Raw genomic sequence first — 19,880 nt, forward strand, 5'->3', positions numbered from 1 at the left:
AATGCCAGTGTGTCAGAGAGAGACATCTGTCTCTAAATAGAGCAAATACTGAATGCAAGCAAAATTCACAAAGGGAAGCTTAGGAGGTGATATACATACAGTAGGAGAGTGGAAGCAGGTGAGATTAGGATCTAACCTTTCTCCCAGATCTCTTTTAGAAACGGAATAAAAATATTTCTAGTGCAATACCTAAAAAAGTTATCTACTGTATATAATAGTTGTAAGCTTTTATTAAGTAAGAACATGTGCTAAAACTTATATTAAGTTACTGTATTAACATGACACACCTCTGATAAAGACCACAAAAGGACTTTTGATTTAGGAGGTAAATACTATATAGTGTAAGCAGTTCAGGGCTAGTGTAAAAGAATCAATATTACAACCTTTAATGTCAACAGGTAAAATTCACGGTATTCATTTTGAAACACTTTTCCTTATTTTTCAGCAATTCTAAGTTACCATATTGAAAATCTTTCTTTTGACATAAAGCATTTTCCATTCATTTCTGCAAGGCATACATCTAACAAGCATTTTTTGTCTACTCAGTGAATGCTACAGATGGTATTTTTTAAAGCTTTTAATGTGCAATTCAATTGTGGTTCTTTCAGTCTAAAAATATTTTATTTTTTTGAGCCTACATCTGAAGTGGAATTTTTTTGCCACTGCATGTGGTTTCCTTTTTGGCTACAGACTTTATGTATGTGTGTGTGTTTCAGTCTGTGTGCGTAACCTTTTGCTCAAAGGAGGAGGAGAAAATTGCATTAAGGGTATTTTACATAAATAACACTGCATTTCCAACCTGTGAAACCATTTTCCAACACACCCTTATCTTGAGATGTTAAATATGCTGCAAAAAACAAGTTAGAATTACATCAGGCAAAACAAATGCACATTCCAAACCCAAAGTATTTCAGACATACAGTATTTACGCAGAACACAGATATTAGATAACCAAAAATGGAAAGCCTGATAATGCATGTTTTACGCAGTCAACAGCTAGATGGGGAAATGTCATCTGCATAAAAATTACTTGTATTAATTTGTTGAGCATTTACATAATCTCCTTCATGACATATAGTAATAAGGTCCTCCCAAACAGGTGTATATTACTATGTAAATTACATTATCAAAGCTGATGAGCAATGAACCTCTGAGACATACTGTAGCTGCCAAGTGAACATGCTCCCCATGTCAGATTATATTAGTTAAAGTAAATATCATAGCTCCCATCAACTTAATTTTCTAGTAGATTAGTGTATACGGTACAGTGTACTTACTGTAGTATGCTCCACTTTTTACAAATACTGTAAGTATACAAAAGTACAGTATATCTCTAATTTTACATTGTATTTCTCTCTGAAACACTCTGACGTGGTCAGCAAATATTCCCAGAATGGAAAACACTGAACCGTTTCCCTTCTGCTTTAAATAATTAATATTAAAGATTATTTTTATTTGTTCAGTCTACGACTTAAGGGTTTAAAACGATAGTTGCTTAAAGAAAATGTCTGCAGTGTGAAGAGAGTGCCGATGAGGTCCAATCGCTCTGTGGCAATCCTGGAGCCGACTGCCCAGAGTACCACAAACACATCCTGCCGCAAACTGCTTGGAGCTCCACACGAGTGAAGCAGACAAGCTCGGTGGGGAAAGCCCTTCAGTCTCCAGCCTCACCTCTCCTTACATCCTTGCAACAGTGCTCGAGTGCAATCTAGATTAGTGTCAATTTGATACTACTGTAATATGCAGTTTTTTTAAAAAATTATAATGCAAACTGGTTTTGGACTCAAAAATCCCGTTGCCGAAAAGTTGCTGAATTACTACAACTTTTTTTAGCACTTTACTAGCCGGAAGAAGAGAGAAGTACCTGAAGGGAAAACGTTGTCCTTCAATAAATTTTATATTGCAAAAACAGGGCAAACTGTCTGATTATAAACTTTTTGAGTGAACCTAACAGACATAGACACGTACAATAACAATAGTAACGATTGTTAACAATCTATTTCAGGTTCATACAAAAAATTGAACTGGTGATCTGCAAGCAAGCAATTTTGAGAATTAAAATTCAAGCAAAACTCTTGAGTATGGCTGATGGAGACAGATTAGCAAACTTATCCACAATTACAAAAAAACCCCATGAATATATAAACTTTGTTTCAAAAAGCTTTTCACGGTATAAGTTTAATTAAATTTGCTATCCACAATGTTCAAAGACATAATAAAAAGTCATTTTTCTCATTTCCTTTTTTCTTGATTAAAATATGAAGATTGTACTCCGCAAAAATATTCAGTGTTGTTTTATAATGACAAATGCAAAAGTTTATCACTTAACCACCATTATTACAGAGTGCATAGAAAACACATTTCACAAAGAGATAACAAATAAGACATTTAGTAATTTGCTCTGATTTATTTTTCTCAAAAATGTAAAGGTCAGTAGAAATTTAAAATGATTACCAGGACAAAAAGATTTATTGTATTTGTATTTTTGTGTGATGGATTAACTATGATGCTAGTTAACTGGTACTTTTTTCCTTTTAGAAGTAAATGTTAGGTAACTAACCATTCATATTTACAGAATGTTCTGAAGGCGCTTCAGTCATAACATATGTCATACCAATTCAAATGCCAATGAAAACGAATTGAGAAAGTATGCTGAAATGAAATCCTAAACATGTCATGCCTTGATTGACAGTGCCAGATTGACAAAACAAGCTTCATAGTGTAGCAAACAGTGTTCCTACACTCCCTTGTCTTCAAGTCTTCCAAATAGTCTTACTCCTTTTATCCAACACAGCGGTAGGTAATGTGCTGAATAACTTCCAAAGTGACTCTGCCTCAAGCCACAGGGAAAATAAACCCAAAGTTTTATATTGTTCTCTAAGCTGATTATTAGATCAATTCATTGTATCTTATCATGCTGTCATTTGCCCAGGGATAGATCATATCATAATAGATAAAATTAACATTCTATTAAGTAATATAAGGAACCTTTGACAAAAACCAAGCTACATACCTCTCAGCTGCAGACTGCTTTTCAGATTTCAGATTTATTCTCACACTACCTGACTTGTAAAATGCTAATTATGCAACAATTCAGTAGAATTTATGTGGGCTAGCTTTATGAAATTAGGATTCTAGACCTCAGTGTTGACTGAACAAAACAGTAAAGAAAAAAGTTTGAACATTTGAGATTAAAGGTACACATACTTATAATCTTACCATATGTGAGTAGGTGTACCTCTAAATACAAGGTGTTAAAAGCTACTTATGAAAATATCCATTCTGTCACAGTTAAAAACAAAGCTTGCTGAAAAATGTTGTCACCATCTGCTCTAGAGATCCTAAAGCCAATGCTGAAAGAAAACTAATATGTCTGCAGATTTGAGGAAAAAAACATGACAAACAAGTATGGAATATGACCACAAGTGATGTCTTAAGAATAACAGCTTACAATGAATGTAGTTATGTGGGATAATTACAGCTTTAAATCACATTCTTGGTTTCACTGAGCTAACAAGCTCTCACAGCTATGGTAATTTTGGAATATCATGAATGAGACTCTTAGCATAATGCAGACACACAAAATAAAAAGCACAAAAGTTGACATGAAGCACTTTCTTCTCTACTGCATTATTACTTGAAACGACACAGTGGCCAAGAAATGTAGATTTTACCATCATTTTTAGATTATAATATATAAACACCTTATTTGGTGCACCCTTTAAGTATAGCATTGCTAACAAAAATGCCTTTCATAAAATGTTTTTATAAAAGTTTCATAAAATCTTTCCCTTGTATAACCGACACCTCTCACACAGAATGCAATCATGTAACACCACGACAGAGCAGAAACTCCATTTTAAAAGAATGTGTTGGCATCTTTATAAACATCCCAGCATTCTGTGCATAACACAATTCCTTTACTGGCAGGTTTAAATTGCTTTAAAACATGTGGTGCACATTAGAACCTGAAAATTATAGTGTATCTAATATGTCATTTTGTGCATTAAATTTCTCAAACTACTTGTTTTGGAGACCAGACTTTCACATTAGCACTTTACTCAAAAATAGATTGTTGAAAAGCATGCAGTACCCATTTCTGAACACTGTTTTGCTATCTAGTGAACATCAGCTCTAGTGTTACCAAAGCCTGTTTTATAAAAAGACAAACAAGATATCATAAAGCAGCAAGGACAGCAATGAATTATCATGCACTTTCTTCCACATGTCCTTTTCTCAATGAAAGGTAATTTGCTGAATTTTAAGAAAGGCCATTAAAGATATCTAAACCAGAGAGATAAAAGAATGCCAGCAGCTAGGAGGATAGCAGTTTACATTTCAAAACAGCACTTTGAATGAGTTGTAAAAGTGCAATTTGGATACATGTGCTAACAAAAAGGGTCTTGCGGGGTATGACATCATATGTTATGCTTTGCTCCACCACAGCAAGCATCCATACCCCTGAAACCCACCATTTTTTTCTCAGAAATCACTTCTTTTTCTTGCTGGTCTGTGGTGGAATCCCACTACATTCTTCTGTCTACAGGGAGAGACTCATAATTGTTTCCAGCTACAAAGCGGTTTTGCTTGGATCTCTAAAACTCTTCAGCTACCTAGTTTTCAGGATAGATTTTCTTCTTGGACAGTACAGGATGGAACACATACTCAGAGTCAACCTTTGGCTTAGTGGAAGTAAACTACAATTTACATTTATGTCTGTCACATCAGGGTTTGACATTTCTTTCTCTGTCATAAACTGTATAAACTTCAGAAAGCTTCCCAAACAGTGGTTTCAGTGGGTCTATGACTTTAACCCATTTCCCATGACTTACTCACATTTTACAAAATGATATGGAACAAATTCAATTTGGGGCATGGTAATAAATATTCTTTTAATATAAGATAACTGTCCTGTTGTTTTTAATGCTCATCTGTTTGGTTCTGGTAGCTTCTCTGTAGCGCAAGACTGAACTCGGTGAACACAGAAACCTGGAAATGAGTGCTCAAGTAGGCAGAAATATCCAGTCACAATTAAAAAACTACTAACAAAACGGAATGCTAATTTTACTTCTTTAATGACAAATGTAGAAAGAGATATTCATATTAGTTACAAGAAGTGCATTTTATTTTATTTTAATTTTCCTTTGGGTTTCAAGAAATGCAGAAAAACGTTAAGTACTGTATGATTTTTGCTGCAAATACCACCTATAATTTAGACCAGTTAATCCCAGACTGAAGAACGTTTTTCAGAGAAAGAAGACAGAAATCTTGCACATTGTAAATTCCGTTGAATTTATACAGTTCAAAAACTTAAATGAGTGGAGGATTTTGATTTTAAGGTTTTACACAACATTTATTTAATCATGTAAAGAGGCGTAAGTGTGAAGGAATGGATAGGGCTCTGGATCGAAACTCTCAAAGAATGTGGGTTCAATTCCTGAGTGCAGGTGTCAAAGAGTCAGAAATTGAGCTTGTGCCCAAGTCAAGAATTACCTGTGTTCATTCACAACAACAGTTCTTTATTCACTTCAGCAGTTCCCGAATGAAAATTATTAAGTGAAAAGAGATTTATTAAGCTTTATTAAGAAAATTTAGATTTTTTTTTCTCATTTAGCCAGGTCTCCAACAAAAGATCTGGAGCAGCGTCCTCTGAAATAGCAAAGATGGAAAACCACTGCACTCAATCAACTCTGTGAAATTGTGAATTGGCGCTCAATAACCACATACTGTAGCTTGCTGGTACTTGTATTGCATTGAAATTGCAGCCGAGAAAGTTTACAAGGAGTATAACCTGAGGCCCACTGTATTTCTAATACCTTTCCCTTTGTATTGTCAGAATGGGTGTACTGTAAATGTAAGTTACATGGATAAAATTGTCAAGCAAATAAATTAATAATACACCACTCATAATGGCTTCATGAGTGCAAGACAAATCTTACATGCTTTCTGCGTGCCCCTGATTTAATTGTATAAGGATATAAATTAAAAGGATTAAGTAAAAAAAAACATTTTAATCTAATCCTAGCTTGGCAAAGTGTTTTTTCTGCTACCTGAGAATTAATTTGAACAGGTTTTGTTTTAAAAGGGGATAAGGTTCTTAACAAAAAGTAATATAAAAACAATTATTAAAATACAGTATATAAGTTAACTACAGGTTTCAAATAAGGTTCACAACAAATTTTAAATCGGATCAAAGAGGAATCACATTCTCTGCAACCTAAATACTTAAGTGTTTGCTCTTTTGTCTTAAATAGTGAGTTAACAAAATCCAAAACACGTTGATATATGAACCCAGTCACCTGGCAACTAAGCCAGAAAAGATTACATTGAGAAATGTAATCTGTAATTGGCCTTCTTCTGCCAATTGACTGTACACTGCTAATATCCAAATTCACAGAGAAAAAGCACATTAAAAACATTTTAAAAGAATCCAGTAGAATCCAGCTGTTATATCCTGAAGTATTCCGAAATACTGAACAATTTGGACTTCTCTTATTTTATTAATTGTGCAAAGATTTTCACGTCTCATTGAATATCTTTATGCTGCGATGTTTTCAGTTTCAAACACAATAACATTCATCAGGAAATGGCAGGTGTTCACAGTCACACTTTATAAAGTAAATGGCATCTTCTTCTAAATTTAAAATTGGCCAAATATTTATAGGAAATCTAGAACTGTAAATAACAATAGAGCTCCCTGCCTGAAAAGGCACAGTAAAACCAATTCAGAACTCTTCCACAAAAAAGTGTAATGTGGCAGCACATATCCATCAGCACTGTTTGAGGTTGCTAAATGGCATGGAGACAATTGGAGTTGAATAACAGCTGTTTTTCTTTTGAAATTTTAAGTGAAACATGTCCACCGTATAATCCAAAAGACAAAAATGCTGAATATATATTAGATCACAATGCACATTACGTCAGAATACAGAAGAAGAAACTATTAGCTGGGTTTTGGGACCTAAGAGATTGGTTCAATAAACAAAGGTGTTGATTCAGAGAAGTTAAAGGCTTTTGGATTCAGGTCTAAATATTGTTGCGTCTACCCTGTGAACCAGCTGGAATAACAGTGTCAATAACCAGCTACAGTTGGTATTCCTTAGGTACTGGTGTACTGGACAACAGAGGCTGAGTGCCACCAGGTTTGAATGAGGCTAAGCTGGCCAGTACAATATATCTTAACTCTGGGACTTGCCAGGCCCCTGAGAGCTGTAGTGTTCTGTGCTGGAGACACATGGAGCCGCTAATCTATCCTATCACTACAGTAAGACACTGGGAAACGTACAAGCAGAGCCTGCAGACTGGCAGCGGGCATGACCCTGCTTCACACATGCTCATGATCTAGAGTTGCTAATAATTAATTCAAATGATAACATTTGGGCTGGAATGACAAGCAAAAAAATGATGGTTTCGATGTTTTTCAAGCACACCACGTGTCCTCTTATTTTCCCTCTTCTCAGAAAGAGCTCACAACTCTAAAGCAGAGGTTAATTCCTCAATGAAAAGTGAAAAGCATACGTGGAGCATATGTGGAGATGTGAAACTTGTATCAGGATGGAGTCACGAGGACCAAAGAAATGTATCTGAGCATCCCACTAATCACTGCCTTTTGTGTTTCTTACCCTACTCCTTTGCATTGAGTATTTAGCCCACTCCCTCTCTCCCCTGAAACATTGTTTTTATCTTGTTTCCTTTTGAAGTTTCAGCGCAGAATGAAAATCTACTCATTCCTTTTAGGTCATGCGCAGATGCAGCTCCCCTCTCTGCTGCAGAAGTAATCTAACTGCCTTAATAGTGTAAATGAATCTCGGCTTGGTCTTTATTTTTATTTTCATTTCACATTTATAGCTGACCTTGAAACAGTTAAAACGCGCCCACAAAACATGAAAGACAACAAAAAAAGATTCTGCTGCTTCTGTACTAATTATGATATCTGTCTGGCTCTTGCAGCCAGTCACCCCTGCACACAAATTCTCTCAATTCTATGTCTCTGCTTTCTGGAAAAAAAAATGAAATGAAGAAATCTAAGACATCAGGGAGCCAAAACATCTGCTAGGCAGCAAAAATTCAACATATTACACTTAAACAGCTTTATGATTGACAGCCCTGGGGCTAGACAACCTGCTGTTTCAAAACTGACTAAACGCATTCCTTATCTGAGTTTCTGAAGCTGAGACTTGTCAAAACATAATCAAGGAAATTCATTTTTTTAATGGAATATTGTTTTATGTTTAACCTACCCAGACAAACGGAAGCTAGGCAGAGCTTGATGAAGGATATCTAAGCTTTTTTTTTAAAGTATAAACAATGACCTTCTAACTCCACTCAGACGAGCTGCCATAAAATCAGTTCAATGCGACACAGTAATTAAGAAAGTAAGCAGTGCCCCCTGTCTGGCTAAGACAGCATGTATATCTGAAAATATGCATGCACCTGTATATTAAATGGATATGTAGACAAAATATGCATTTTAAAGACAGCATCCTGGCAGCAGTAAGTAAAAGTAATACAGATCTCCAAGATTTATATGTTCCAGTAAACATTTTTAGATAGAAATATTATGGACAAAATGCAGACAGAATGTCACTGGTATAATACGTATGGTATGGTGGATTACCCTATATGAAATTATTACCCTAAAACAGCACGATACACATTGATACAGTGTACAGCAAAAATTATATCATATCTGTGGATGTACTCCGAAAGGATTGTCATGCGGGCTGCCTTGCTTAAAGAAGTTACTAAACTGCCCTTCATTCACCTCTATATTGGTTTAGTATTCTTTAGTATGGGCTCTAAAAAGTGAACACATAACTAAAACCTTGTCTCTGTTTCTGAAGCAGCACCAGCTCTTACCTTTCTATCCTTTTATGTCAACAGGTGTCTGCAACATGCCTACTGCTAGTATTTGTACAGAGCCCCATCAATGAGAGACAGAACACAGATGTCCCACAGACCTCGTTAATACCAACCTTGCAATCCAATGATATATTGTGTTATAATGTCATAATTACAGCAAATACATTCTCCGCGAGAATCACTCGCATTTTGCAGTTCAAGCACATTCCAAGCATCATATCCACACAGCAGCATAATGAACTAATACTGTCAAATATGCTTCACATTAGTGAGGAGAAGAAGTTTCATCATGACAGATAATCCTCAAGAAATGAAATACATCACAGTATAATGAGATACAGTATACAGAAATAGACTCATTAACTTTTTTTATTTTAGACCATTAGAAAATGCCTTTAATGAAGACAAAAATTTAACTATAAAAAACTTTGAAATGTGAAATGAATACATTGATATTAATGTTATGGTATTCACATTATTTTATAAAGGAAACTAAATAATGTTACTGCTTAATATTTTATGATGTTGACATAATGATGTTATTTTTTTTTAATCAGAATACAGACTAGTCTAAATACCTTGCTGGTTATTTAAATGCTAGACCTGTTTTCATGCAATTAACAACATCTGACAGCTTTTCAGTGAGCAATACAGCCATTTGAAATCTGTGCTTTTAATCTCGTAGATGTTAGATTTATCTGCATGACATGTAGGATAACAGTAACCTGTAAAGAATGATCAAAGAGCATACTGCAAAAGTGGTTGATAAGGTTTGCTTGTTAGTCTTTTGGAAAGACTTATACTTAAAACAGATCAGTTGTCAAAATATTTAAAGTATATGTATATGTTTAAATTGATATACCAGCTTACTGAACATGTATTCACCTCCAGTTAATGCCAAAAGCTATATCACAATCAGCCACCTTAGCATTCTTAATGTACAGTCTCTGTATCAACAATAAATATGCTTGTACAACACTGGTTAAAATAGAGAACCTGTAACTTGCGCAAACAAGATTAGAACAATGCAGAACAATATTTTTAAATTATTGTGCTTAACCCTTTAAAAATATTTTGATACATTATAATAACATTTGCTAGGGTGTGCCAGCAGCAGTGCATTCATGAGGGGTACTGAATCTTAACTGCTCTGCTATCAGTACCTAGCAAACATATAATATGATGATGATATGCTCTGTTTTCTAGGGCTTCATTTTCTGTTTGGTGGTCAGTATGCTGCTCAGGGGAATTCATCCTTTATAATACAAAACTGTGTTTCAGTATTAGAAATAATTTTACAAGTACTAACACAGGGGTGTGTAAAGGTTTCTAGGTTTTCATATGTATTTACTTTTCAGAATGTTTGAGCATTTGCTTTTCACACAGAGGTTGTGTGTTACAATACGTAAATAAAAATGTAAAAAAATCTGATTTAATGAGTCTTGATTTCAGGCTGTCAGGTCACAAAATGTGTTACTTTGTGAAGAGTGTGTAGACTTTCTATAGGCACTGTATATAGCTCTTCTCAGCACAAAGCATCTCAAAGCTCTTTAAATATAGGAGGGGAACCACTTCATCCACCATTGAAGTGCAGCCCCCATATGGCATAGCATTCATCAAGCAGGCACTCAGAACGCTTCAAATGTCTGACACTTTTGTACTTCAAGACTGACGCCAGCATTAAGAGTTGTGCCCCTACCGCATGAAATCAATTTCACACATACTAAAAATGTTTGGCTACATATTCAATAAGAAAGATTAAAAAAAGAGCAGGGAGTGTGAATGCCTTAAATAATTTGCTGTCATTTCTAAGAAGGCTATTCTGAAAGGTTGGTTAGAGACTCCATTACTCCTAAATCACACTTGGCTTAGCTGTTTATTTCATATCATTCTTCTAGAGAGAGGCACTGCCCTTGTTTGTAGTGTCTGTGAAAAAATCTGTTTCTGCATGGCTGACTGACTACTGAAGATAATGTTTTGTTGCATTTTTTTTTATAATGGACACACATATGCAATGCTGTTTTTTTAATTGCAGCCTGTGCTTCCTTACTTGTTTTTCAGCTGAATTGCTCACTTTACCATGAAATCTGTTTATTGTTCAATGAATAAAAATATGCTCATAAAGAAAAACAAATGTGGTCATTTTAGCTAAAACTAAAACACAAAGAGAATATATATTTAAAATAGCCTAAAAAAGACATGATGTGAAAGAATTACAATTATAATTGATTTTCCTTTGCACAATACTATATGATGGCATAATTTATAATAAAAATTGGAAGTATAAATAACTGTATTTCAAAATCTTAAATGAAGCCTATCACGTTTCTTTCCACCTCCAAGAGATATGCTGTCTATGTTTATTAGTCTCTAAATTGCCCCTGTGTGAGCCTATGACAACTGGTGAACTGGTGCCCGGTCCAAGATGGGCCCCTTCCCTGAGGCCTTCACTGCCAGGAACAGGCTCTGACTTACCATAACTATTACCAAGAAAAAACAGTCCTCTGTTCATGGATGGATGGATTTGATTCAGAAATAAATGTGAGCTTATAACTGTGGTTCAGGTGGAAGGTTAGATAGAGGAACACCTACTGAACTTATACTGTATGTCTCGAAACCAGGACTTCCCTCCTCTCTGTCCTAATCCTCCCACCACCCCATCTACACTCTTGCAGCAACTCTCTAACTTCTCCTCATGTCTATGGCTACAATTCCCTCAGCTAGGCAGGTCAAGTTAAATACCTTCTAAACATTTCGTCCCTCTATTGCGTTCACTGGGATCTAACCAAACGACTGAAAATCTTGAACTTCATTCATTGTCCCTCGTGTGAAAGGTATAAAGGAACATTCACGCCAAACCCTAGCAGAACAGCTGTTCTGTTTTTCCATCCAAAGCTCTGTTCCTTGTCTATCATTATTAAAAAGCTCAAACATAAAGTATTGCTGGGTGAGCTCAGAGCTAAACCCAGACTTCAATAATGGAATACAAACTTGTGATCTCAGATCAAAGTGAAAGGGGCTGCAGAAGAATATTTTTTGTGCTTGCACACAGATTAAAGAACCTTTGAATAATGATGTGCGGGAAAGACAAATCCTAACCTCGTGAAGAAATAGCCATTCAGCTTCCCTAACAAAGAAACTAATACAAACTGGCAGTGATCAGCCTCAGTGACAAATACCATACCGTAGAAATATTATACAGAAAAATTCAGAAGATTTGGCTACACAACAACTCTGCATTTTTTGGCAGTTTCATTCTCAAAAGATGACGATCAACAGAGGTTCGTTTTAAAAACATATAGACAAGCTTTTTTAAATTGATATTTTTCAGCACAAAGTGGGTGTGTGTAGCAGTCTTCAAAAGGTATCTGACAGATGCATTAGCATTTGTTCTTTGATCCCCACAGGTTGTCAATGTCATTAAATATCAAGTTGTGTCATATGGTATTCAGGTTTGGAAGATCAGATTAGTACATACGAATTTGTCTATACATTTGGTCAACTCCATCTGTAATATTTTTATTTTTACAATATGTAAACCTGTTTAAGTGTAACTGCTCATGACTATATCAAATGTTAAGGGAGAAGGTAAATGTTGTGTGTGTTCAATTAATTGCAGTTCCTACTTTTGTTAAGAGAGAACCAAATATTTGTATATCTTGCTCCTTCATTAGGTAAATACTGTTTATTAGTGTCCTTGGAATAGTACAGGAAGATGCATGAGATAATCTGTGTCTTTACATATTCTAATATAATATGTTTATGTATCTTATAAATACCACTCCACTACTTAACCATGCAGATTACATGGTTTCAGACTCGGTAAGGCCTTGAGTTTTCTTGACAAAACCTGCTTAGCATGATTCATAGTTATAGTTCAGTGCACATTGAAATTGGCTTACTTCAATTTTACCACAGCAACACCTACTGTTAATGTCCTTTAAAGACATAAATTCCAGTAAACTTAGGTATTTGATACAGCTAGACAACGTCACAACTTTATAAAGTTACAGTTTTAACAATAACTATATTGTTTTACTTTCAGTGGCCATTCCAAGCTTTGATTCATCCATTCTTCAGGCTGGTCTGAAATCTATCACAGCAAACACACCCAAAACGCCGAAATGTCAGAAATCTGAGAACTCAAGGGCTTAGCTTACGTAATGCAATTTGATTGATAAAACACATTAATCACTGATCTTGGCTTATTGTAAAGATCATAGAGACACTGTCTCATTAACAGACAGTAAGCACTAGATGGGGCCTCAGTGCCCTAATCCTCGCAAAAGAAAAGTGGAACCTGAGTCTTCTGCCACCTGTTGTGTCCAGAGAACAATTCTTTCTAATGGTGGTGGCATCTGTAGACAGCTGATTGCTTTTTTCAGCCTTCAAACTCGAATGGATATAAACCACTCTCAGGAGAGGCCCTTAAAATTCAAAAGGGTTACAAAATAAGCATCTTGACAGTGTTCCTAACATTCAGAAAATGTATTTTCATCAAGCTTCAAATTAGTTGTACAAAGATACCTTAAGATATTGAAATCAAAGGTATAACACAACATGTCCAGACCATTTTCCACATTACAGTATATCAAGTTAACTTTAACATACAGTTGTGTTGTATACAATACAAAAAAAACGTTCCAGCTCAGTATTATACTGTATGTTAAGCATACTGTATAAGTTCTATAAAAATAATCTGAATTCCTCAAAAAGAGAAATGTCAGACACAATAAGATATGATAAAAGCAATGTATTTAAAGCGTTCAATGTTTAATTAAAGGTCTCCAGACTTAGGTCTAGTCAGAAGCAAACATCAAAGCCAGACTCATGCAACCTTAACATGATATACCCAAGAAATGCAGGCAACCTATAGTGCAGGTCTAAGGAGACTGCTGTTATCATCTCTCTTCCAGCTAACATTACAGTTTCATAATTTGACTTCTAATCTTTCAAAACATTTGCTTTAACATATATACAGTACATTATGATTTAACACAGCTCAGCTTTTTGTGCTAACCAAAAGACTCTCACATTCTCTCACAGATTCTTAAGGATATTACAAATGTAAAGAGTGTTTACATGGTAGGAGCCAAAACACAAATGTACACAAAACACATACTGTACATGTGCTATATGACAATGGTCTGTGCAGCTGAGCAGTAAATAGCATTTTGAAAAGTGATATAATAGTTCTCAAATCTACAATGCAAAACAGTCTGGGTCTGAGCTAATATTCTATCAAATGCACCAGGTGTCATATAATTGTTATTTTGCAGCTGTTGACTCAAATATACTGTATCAAATTATTAAAAGGGCTTTAAGGTAAGGTTTTGCTGTCATTAAAAATCTCCTTTAATTATATAACAAGTTGTACTCTAAAAAGTTACTTATCATAGAGTGAACTGTAATCAGTAAACATGAACATTTTCTTTGAAAACAGCAACTTAAAACTCACCTACTTTACTGATACTGTGTTTTCATGTAGATGTGACACACAATGACAGTATGGGAACACAGTATGATCTCTTCTACATTTTAGCCAAATAAACATTTTTTAGTTATTAACAGTTTTTTTCGGAAGCTTCAATTTAGAATATCATTACCCAGTGTCTGATTTTGTTCAAAACATGCAAGACATGATTTTGTAAGTTGCTTGTTTTCTAAAAAAAAAAATTTAAAAAAAGGACAAGCATTAGATACACAGTATAACGGCAGCCAAACAAAACACATAAATAACGAGGCTGGATTGGAAGTTGTGATGTTTTGCATTATAACAGGTTTAGGCATTTTTGATCCTGAAATGATTTAAAAATGCCCAAAATCCAAATGTAATAGCAGTACATAATATGTACTGTATTACCATTCAACCAGTTTAACGTTTATCCAATACTAAACATTTAAAATATATTTTTATAAGAATCTAAAGTGATAATAACACAATAACCACAGACATTTATGCATTATCATATTTCACATTTGTTTTGTAGCATTAAATGACAGTTTTTACTTTTAGAAGTTTAAGCACAAAAGACATTTAAATACAGAAATTGTGAAATCAAAATAAGTGCAAGTTTTCTCTCACTATTTCGAGTTTCTATTATAACATATTGGCTTTAGGTTTAAGGCTCTTTCTGGCTGTCTATGCCAACATTGACGACTGCTAATTGCTTTCTTGGTTCTAACTGCACGTTGCAAAGTCATTCCACTTAAAATGGTAAAACCGATAATAACACAGAAGAGTTTGGGAAACAAAGGAAATGGGTGGGGGTGTGATGAAAGCGCCACTTTATATATTTAATTTGCATGTCTTAATGCATTACAGCTGTGTAATCTTTTTAAATACAAAGAATATTTTAAATTGCTATCTTCTCACACTTTAGTTTCAGTGCAAAGGTTAAATAGGCACATTTTAATCATTTTTATTACACGGTTTAAAAAATAATTGTCCATAAGATTGCAAACCCCATGGTGGTATCACAGAGATAATTTGAATACCAGAATTATATTCACCTCCTAAAAATCCTTCAAGATGCATTCGTTTTGTTTAAAACTGTTTTTCTATTCATTCTATTCAGAAGCTTACTGATCTGCAGATTTTATTTCCTCAATGTTAAATTCTTACAGCGCATACTTTTATTGAAATCCACATGATCTGCTAAGTGTATTTTAAATTTCCCAGTGCACTCAATTCCATACACAACTGGGATTCCAGTTGGTCTTCGTATTGAAATGAATTCTGGGATTATCTGGGAGTGCCTTGTCCTTATAAATGCAAGTAACTATCAATTCTGCAATTTCCCTCACGGGATCAATAAAGTATCTGTCTATCTAATTGGTATAAAGAAGGCTTTTCTGAAAGCAAGGATCTATACTTATTATACAGGTATATTACATTTTGCACATACTGTATTACTTGTCAGATGTGAGTTGTACTGTAAGTAAACTAACACTTGTACTTCCAAATTTTACACTTGTAAAATGTGTAAGTTTTGTTCCTTATAATATAAAAACACTCCCAATACTTTTCCAACTGGCTAAACTAGATAGTTCTGCACTTTTGGACAAAAATACAAGATATGGCATTTGTGAGAACCACAACCATTTTAGAAACACTTTTTCCTCATACGTGCAAGTTAAATAGACAACCTCTCGAAGTTGTATTGATGGCTCAAAAAAATGGCATATACTTACAGAACTGCCTCAGAATACTATTCAATAAGACCTTCCCGATTGTTTTAACCAGGATGTGGAGATGAATCACTATAGTTCTTCTGAGCACTAATGTCATCCTGATAAACCTCACCTAAAATTGAGAGAGGGACAAGACGTGCCTGAGAGGGAATTCCTGTGCTGTGTGAGTGATCCCAAATCAATATGTCAAACTGTGATGGAAGTGTTGTCACCACAGGCTGAAACCACCTATCACTGTAGGACCACATGTTAGAACTGCAACATTTTTAGTATGATACTACATCATCGCCATACAGCAAGATACTATTGCCTATCACTATTTGCACGATGACCACTCATAACTGACCTCTCTTCTAGTGTAGATGTGAGAAGTGGGAATTTAGCACATAATTATGGTTACCATGGAACACAAAATAAGAAAATAAAATAAACTGAATGTTGAAAGATGAAACCTTAATGCTTTGGTTCATAAGTGGTATGATTTAATACGTTTTTTTATTTTATACATTAATAAATGACTTCTACTTAGATTGTTTTTTCAATGCATTATTACAGTACCTGCTGCACAGGAGCAAAGGCTAACCTTCCACTGTTTTCACTTGGTGTAAAATGACACTAGAATTCAGTCATCTGTTAAACGCAAAATCTGTTAAATAGCAGCAGGGCTGTTTCCTTTCTGCAGAACCTGGTTTTTAGACAGACCAGTGCTTCACTGTCAGGAAAACAGGGAGCATGTTTAGACAAGAAACTTTTACAGCAGATCAGCACACCTCAATCTTGTTATCACTTTACAGCCATTCCGTTTTCATTCCTCTTCAAATGGCACTCCTGATCTTTTTGTATTCTTCCTAGATCTACTCGAAGCTGAAGCTGCAGTTTTATAATTTATCTTTTTTCTTCTGAGCTTAAGATTTATCTAGAGATAGCACTGCTTCTAAAGATACTGCATTAAAAAAAAATAATTGCAGAGAAAGTAACCAGGTGTGTAGTTATCAGAGCACATACCCAGCCATACTTGACTCGTTGTTCCAGACAGCTTGTGAGATTAATATTGTACATAGAGTGAAATCTAAAAGCTTCAGGATTTTCTTGACCAAATGCCAAGTGTCTCTATCACAAGGCCATTCTCTGCTGGGTTTGACATTCTTGGAACCCAATTGTAAGTTATCTTTGAACTACTTGCTACCATTTCCCAAACAGATCAGTCACTAGACAGCAAGCTTGTTTCTCTTTTTGACAGCCCCATGGGTTCCCATCCACCCTTGTACCTCTTTCTTATCACCTCATTTCTGTTATTATCTGAGGTCTTTTCAAATATAAGATAAACATATACAGGAGACTAACAGTGTGTTATAGAATTTTTCATCCACCTATTATCAGAATCTGCTTCTTGCTGTTAAGGGTTGTGGCAGTGCCACTCTATTGCAGAGCATACAAACACAAAATTTGCAGACAATTTAGAGACACCAATCAACTTAGTCAGCTTGTCTTTGCCAGGTGGGTAAAGAACAACCAGAACACCAGAACACCCAACCAGAACCAGAACACCCAGAGGAAATCTTACAGTAACATAGGAAGAACATGCAAACTCCTCACCAAAAGGCACCTTTTAACCTAATGTGAGGCAACAGTGCTAATACATGCCACCATGCCATCCACATTATTGCAATATTCCTATTAGGCTGGGGTCCAGAATGAGAGCACCCTTTTAAGCCCATCAGGAGTCCCTTTGAACACCGGCATCCAACTGATTCTAATAACAAAACACAACCGAATTGTGAAGAATCCTGGTGCACTAGATTGAACATGACTGGGTAATGATTTCCAAACATTAACAGATCTTAAATGTTAAAAAAGTGTCTCTCTGAATTAGTTTCACATTTGAATAATTGATTCTTCACAACGTCTAGATGGTGAGTTCACATACAGTATAGCAATGTTAATGTTTTTGCACATCACATATTTAAAAAAATGCTCCCGGTGTCTCCCGGAGCCGCTATAGAGGAGCTCCTGTGTGAATTCCCCAGACTTCCAAGCCAATTTCTTTTAGCCATCGGTTTTATGGATCTCCCACTCAGAGGGTGAGAGGGTATGTCAGTTTCCATGCTCATCAAATTTTAAACAGTCTCAAATTATAGTGCAAATAAAGAATACGCCTTTGCAAATAATGACTTCCAAATGCTGCATAGGAATGCAGCTGAGAACAGCATTTTAAACATATAGCTCTTTAAAATATATATTATTTATATTCATATGGCTAATGAGCAAATTCTGGTTATCACAGAAAGATACAGTAGCTATGATACAGGAATAACCTCTGTCACACCTGTATCTTGCCTTCATCATTAGCTGTGTTTACACTGACTTTTCCATGGTAGTCTTACTGTGCTAAAATTGCAACATATTGGGCTAAGATATGCATTTGTCCAAAAACATGTGAAAATTGAAATTTGGAACTTTTACATTTTCTGTGAACAAAATAATTCAACTAATCTTTAGAAATGAGAACCCCCATTATTTAAAATTGTATTTTAACTATCTAATACAGGTAAGTCATGTGTGGTAGAAACAACTGAGAATAATTTTAAATCTTTGAATAAAGATTTACTGATTGTTAACATATCAAACTGGCTTCTCAAAACAGGCAAATTGTACACCATTTTAACAAAAGGCAGAAAATATAATTAACTGAAAAGTCCGTGGCATTAAGAACTGAAATTCGGCATCAGAATGAAGCCTTTCTATTTTCAATAGTTGCCTGATCCGATTGATATCATCTGTGAGTCCCGTGTTCCCTTTGTCCTCTGTGAGTTGTGTGAGTGGTGTCCTGGTATTCATCCTCTGCCTGAGGACTCAGCATGAAACAAGATCTTATCCTTGTGTCATTTTCTAAGTACAGAACAAGTAAATTAATGTTACAAAATCATAATATTTAAGTAGATTTGCAGTTAAGTGTCTTATTAAATAACCACCTTGTGGGCACACTGTTTTGTGCAGTCCATATATTTCTGGGCTGTTTTTCTAAACTGGATGGCAAAACATTTGCATCCATAAAATTATGAACAGTCTAAAATAGAAATTATTCGGTTGAATGAGCATGATTCAACAAGAAATGTTTGACTAATGGTTTATTCAGTACAGCATTTGTTTGGTTGGTAAATCCCTGATGTTATCACCATCACATTGTACTGGAAAAGTTTTCATGATTGTATAAACATCCCACACCACGATATGGTTTTTCTGTTGCAATGGGAGAAGACTTGTGTACTCTCCATCTGTTTCATAAAATTGAAGGCATGCAGCATTACTGCAAATGCAATAAAAATTACATTTACATTACTTGTACAGCTCATGATCATGCTCAATAGTTTTCTTTTTCACAGCATTTTAATTTATCCTTAGCTCTCCTTTTTAACTGGTGTAATGAGTACAGATTTGCATTAAAAAATCTTAGACCGACAATGCGATTAACTGTTCAATCCATGCTATTGTCTTGCAGGTTAAATCAACTCACAGTTGACCATATCCCTTTTATAAAATATTTTTTAAAGGATTACACATGAAAGTCCATTCCTAAAGTTTTGCCTTTTGTTTTTCTTAATGATCACCAGATTCGGAACACCAGCTAAAGACGAAAGGACACGATGCATTCAGAGATGTTTTTAAGGTACCACATGCACTGTAATAGAATTATCTCATTAACATACCATATATGCAATATCCCATTGTAATATCCCATTACAAGATACAGATACTTAGACACCTGGAAAATTAATAAGGTTTGCACAGTAAAATTAAAACAATACAAAATTATGTGCTAGAGG

This window comes from Atractosteus spatula, chromosome 4, assembly GCF_055471065.1.
Source record: "Atractosteus spatula isolate fAtrSpa1 chromosome 4, fAtrSpa1.hap1, whole genome shotgun sequence".
NCBI lineage: Eukaryota > Metazoa > Chordata > Actinopteri > Semionotiformes > Lepisosteidae > Atractosteus > Atractosteus spatula.